Source organism: Hesperophylax consimilis, unplaced genomic scaffold (assembly GCF_061612785.1).
Source record: "Hesperophylax consimilis isolate HC1 unplaced genomic scaffold, BYU_Hcon_1.0 scaffold_288, whole genome shotgun sequence".
NCBI classification, from domain to species: Eukaryota; Metazoa; Arthropoda; class Insecta; order Trichoptera; family Limnephilidae; genus Hesperophylax; species Hesperophylax consimilis.
In genome coordinates, this window is record NW_028301469.1 from 2,501 (window position 1) to 7,500 (window position 5,000).

At 55.2% G+C, this 5,000-nt stretch overlaps 3 non-coding genes across 3 annotated transcripts in view; all 3 read right to left on the reverse strand.

Annotated features, from left to right (window-relative positions):
• The window catches only part of LOC149408436 (large subunit ribosomal RNA), a 4,064-nt gene extending 2,014 nt beyond the window's left edge, over positions 1-2,050 (reverse strand). The window contains exon 1 of the ribosomal RNA XR_016305599.1: positions 1-2,050. This exon is cut by the window's left edge and continues 2,014 nt beyond it. This is a non-coding gene — a ribosomal RNA (large subunit ribosomal RNA).
• A 411-nt stretch (positions 2,051-2,461) lies between these two features.
• On the reverse strand, positions 2,462-2,623 carry LOC149408437 (5.8S ribosomal RNA). The gene has a single exon (XR_016305594.1). It is a non-coding gene; the product is annotated as a 5.8S ribosomal RNA (ribosomal RNA).
• Positions 2,624-2,952: 329 nt separating this feature from the next.
• On the reverse strand, positions 2,953-4,892 carry LOC149408438 (small subunit ribosomal RNA). Its single transcript, XR_016305597.1, has one exon. It is a non-coding gene; the product is annotated as a small subunit ribosomal RNA (ribosomal RNA).
• Between the last annotated feature and the right edge of the window lie 108 nt (positions 4,893-5,000).

The following is a 5,000-nucleotide window of genomic DNA, read 5'->3' on the forward strand; positions in this document are numbered from 1 at the left end:
TAAGACGGTTCCGCAGCCGGGTTCCGGAACTGCAACCGGATTCCCTTTCGCCCGACGGGTGTACTTTTAAGAAAACAATCTTTAGTAAAATCGTATAACTTTACACCATCATCAACATCGGATTTCTCCTAGGGCTTAGGATCGACTAACTCGCGTGCAACGGCTGTTAACGCGAAACCCTTCTCCACATCAGCCCTCAAGGACCTCGCTTGAGTATTTGCTACTACCACCAAGATCTGCGCCGACGGAGGCTCCAGGCGGGCTCACGCCCAGACCCTTCTGCGCACACCGCCGCGGCCATCCTACTCGTTGCGGCTTCAAAACGATCGCACGGCCGGAGCCGCACGAACGCCCCGCTTGCCTGCAACGGTCGAGTATAGGCTGAACGCTACAGCGCCATCCATTTTCAGGGCTGGTTGCTTCGGCAGGTGAGTTGTTACACACTCCTTAGCGGATTCCGACTTCCATGGCCACCGTCCTGCTGTCCTGAGCGACCAACGCCTTTTATGGTATCCGATGAGCGTTCATTGGGCGCCTTAACTCGACGTTTGGTTCATCCCACAGCGCCAGTTCTGCTTACCAAAATTGGCCCACTTGGCACTCCCATCCGAGCTCCTACTTCATCTTCGAGCAAGAAGGAGATCTCACCCATTTAAAGTTTGAGAATAGGTTGAGGCCATTTCGGCCCCAATGCCTCTAATCATTCGCTTTACCGGATGAGACTGTGCGAATGGCGGTCCGAAAACCGTCATGTTTCTCGAGCGCCAGCTATCCTGAGGGAAACTTCGGATGGAACCAGCTATTAGATAGTTCGATTAGTCTTTCGCCCCTATACCCAGTTCGGACGATCGATTTGCACGTCAGAATCGCTTCGGTCCTCCATCAGGGTTTCCCCTGACTTCGACCTGACCAGGCATAGTTCACCATCTTTCGGGTCCCAGCGTGTACGCTCTCAGTGCGTCTCGATAATCGCACGGGGGCTTTCTCGAAACGCCTCGGGAATGCGGCGGGGCGTCTGACGACGCCCGCGCATCTTCCCTGCGACCGGCTCGAGGCCGGCCTTTCACTTTCATTTCGCCTCTGGGTTTATCAGTGTTCCCAATGACTCGCGCACATGCTAGACTCCTTGGTCCGTGTTTCAAGACGGGTCCTGTGAGTGCCCAAAACAAAACCACCGCCGACCGGGACGCGTCCCGTCCGAGAGCGCGCCGCTAACGACGGACACCCGACGCGCGACACCCGCGACGCACTAGACGCCGGGGGCCACGCGAAGGACGCCGCTGCAGCGCGACGGACGCCCGCGAGGGGCGGACGCGATCCTCGTTCTCTACCGTCGCTGCGTAATGTACGCCGCGGCCGTGGACACCGCGGCTCCGCCTCGCAGAGCGAGACGGGTCAACCGCACGGCGCATTCGACCGCGGCGCGACGGGTCGCGGTGTTATACTAAGGGAGAAGTGCACGCGCTCCGGGAGCCTGACGGCGCACCCGCGCACCCACCGCCCCGACCCGAAAGCCGAAGGCGAAGGTTTGCGCGAGGCGCGAGCCCCGACGGAAGACACGATGAATCTCCCCGTTCGCTCGTTTGAGTTCCACAGGTTTACCCCTGAACGGTTTCACGTACTCTTTAACTCTCTCTTCAAAGTTCTTTTCAACTTTCCCTCACGGTACTTGTTCGCTATCGGTCTCGTGGTAGTATTTAGCCTTAGATGGAGTTTACCACCCACTTAGGGCTGCACTCTCAAGCAACCCGACTCTAGGGAGAGAGACCGTCGCGGCCGGCTACCGTCACCACGGGCCTGGCACCCTCTGCGGGTAAGCGGGCCCCGTTCAAGATGAACTTGGACAGGCAGCCGTGACTAATGACCGCGCGTGTATGTATAACTCTCCTCCCGAACGCTACATTTCCCGGCGGCCCGCCGGGGCCGCAGGATTCAGCGCTGGGCTCTTCCCGTTTCGCTCGCCGCTACTCGGGGAATCCTCGTTAGTTTCTTTTCCTCCGCTTACTGATATGCTTAAGTTCGGCGGGTGATCTCTCCTGATTTGAGGTCGACAACAAAAATTTTATAAATTCGAGAAGTACGCAAAGCAACAGTGTGCGCGTATTCTCGCCCGTGCAGACTCTGTCAAGCGGGCGCGAAACCGACGAGCGTCCGCGGAGGTGCGCGCGGCCGAGAGCGCGAAGATCGCCCCGGACAGCCGACCGCTCGCGCGGTAGACTGCCCAGTTTTCAGCGTCGTCGCTAGCTCAAGGCTCGCACGCGTTCCTCCGCGTTTGGTATAACGCAAGCGGAAATCGCGCGCATCGAGAGAGCACTTCGTCAAATTTAACCGGACGCCGAGGTCCCGGCGCGCGTCTCCGAGGAGACGACGCGCGCGGGCCCCGGCGACGCCGGCAACGCTCGCTCTGCGCGCCCCCGTCCGAGGACGGGGGCGAGAGAACAGTCTGGTCGCATTGTGTGCGCGACCCTCAAACAGGAGTGGTCCGTCGACAAACTACGTCTTGCTCGGACCGCAATGTGCGTTCGAAATGTCGATGCTCATGTGTCCTGCAGTTCACACTCTGACGCGCATTTAGCTGCGTTCTTCATCGACCCACGAGCCGAGTGATCCGCCGTTCAGGGTAATAATGATAAAACAAACATAAATAGATACGTTTTAGTTTTCGGTTTTTACAATTTGGTTTGCGTTTTCGAAATGTTTATAATTCCATTCGACAAAAAGATTAATTTTGTACCGCCGCCTTCACGGCGACGGGTAAAATTTCACCGGACGAGCGGATAGAGGACGGAGCCCTCCTCCGCTCGACGCCGGCGGTTCTCGGTTCGCATCGGCGCCCTAGGGCGATCTCCGACGCAGTAATTTAGCATTCGTTCGATTATGGTTTATATGTATAATATGTTTTGTTTCATAATAATATTTCATATCATGGAAAGCACAAACATTAAACACAGGAAATGATCCTTCCGCAGGTTCACCTACGGAAACCTTGTTACGACTTTTACTTCCTCTAAATGATCAAATTCGGTCAAACTTTCCGACGCGTCGGATGCCCGTGAGAGCTTCCGCGCACCAGTCCGAAGACCTCACCAAATCATCCATCGGTAGTAGCGACGGGCGGTGTGTACAAAGGGCAGGGACGCAATCAACGCGAGCTGGTGACTCGCTTTTACTAGGAATTCCTCGTTCATGGGGGAGAATTGCAAACCCCAATCCCTATCACGAAGGGGTTTCATCGGGTTACCCGGGCCGTTAGGCCAAGGAGGACACGCTGATCCCTTCAGTGTAGCGCGCGTGCGGCCCAGGACATCTAAGGGCATCACAGACCTGCTATTGCTCAATCTCGTGCGGCTATATATACCGCCGGTCCCTCTAAGAAGATTTTCATTGTACGCCGGTAGTGAAGACCGCGAAACGCACGACCCCGACGCGCGAACGCCGAAGCCGCGCGCACACGGACCCTCGTGATACCGGTTGCACGTCTATTTAATAGGCTAGAGTTACGTTCGTTACCGGAATTAACCTGACAAATCGCTCCACCAACTAAGAGCGGCCATGCACCACCACCCACCGAATCGAGAAAGAGCTGTTAATCCGTCAATCCTTCCAGTGTCCGGGCCTGGTGAGTTTTCCCGTGTTGAGTCGAATTAAGCCGCAGGCTCCACTCCTGGTGGTGCCCTTCCGTCAATTCCTTTAAGTTTCAGCTTTGCAACCATACTCCCCCCGGAGCCCGAAAGCTTTGGTTTCCCGGGAGCTGCCCACCGGGTTAAAATTATGAAACTTCGGCGGATCGCTGGCTGGCATCATTTATGGTTAGAACTACAGCGGTATCTAATCGCCTTCGAACCTCTAACTTTCGTTCTTGATTAATGAAAACACCTTTGGCAAATGCTTTCGCTTTAGTCCGTCTTGCGACGATCCAAGAATTTCACCTCTAACGTCTCAATACGAATGCCCCCAGTCGTCCCTATTAATCATTACCTCTGGTATCAGAAAGCCAACAAAACAGAACCGAGGTCCTATTCTATTATTCCATGCGTACAATATTCAGGCAAGTGTTAGCCCGCTTTGAGCACTCTAATTTGTTCAAAGTAAACAGCCGCGACGGCCCGCCTCGGTGCGCGGCCGACCGTGAGGCCGACCGACACACGCCGGCGGTGGACGCACCGGCGAGAAGCCCCGCAGACGTGCCTGTCGTACCGCATTCGGTAGACCGACACCGCAGGACACAATTTCAACTACGAGCTTTTTAACCGCAACAACTTTAGTATATGCTATTGGAGCTGGAATTACCGCGGCTGCTGGCACCAGACTTGCCCTCCAATGGATCCTCATTAAAGGATTTAAAGTGTAATCATTCCGATCACGAGGCCTCGGACGAGTCCCGTATCGTTATTTTTCGTCACTACCTCCCCGTGCCGGGAGTGGGTAATTTGCGCGCCTGCTGCCTTCCGTGGATGTGGTAGCCGTTTCTCAGGCTCCCTCTCCGGAATCGAACCCTGATTCCCCGTTACCCGTGACAACCATGGTAGTCGCATAAACTACCATCGACAGTTGATAAGGCAGACATTTGAAAGATGCGTCGCCGGTGCTAGACCGTGCGATCAGCTCAAAGTTATCTAGAGTCATCTCGAATGGCGACGGACGGGGCGCGAACCCCGCCGCCGATTGGTTTTTGATCTAATAAAAGCATTCCTCCCGTTACCGGTCAGAACCTCGTTTGCATGTATTAGCTCTAGAATTGCCACAGTTATCCAAGTAACCGTGTACGATCTAAGGAACCAAAACTGATATATTGAGCCATTCGCGGTTTCACCTTAATTCGGCTTTTACTGAGACTTGCATGGCTTAGTCTTTGAGACAAGCATATGATTACTGGCAGGATCAACCAGGGAGCTGCACCACCGTCGGAGGGTTTTTAATCCTCCGAACGACAGAGGCCCGCCCTCGCGTAGAGGGCGCGGACAACACGGCGTTAAAGAACACGCGACGGAGTCACCCGC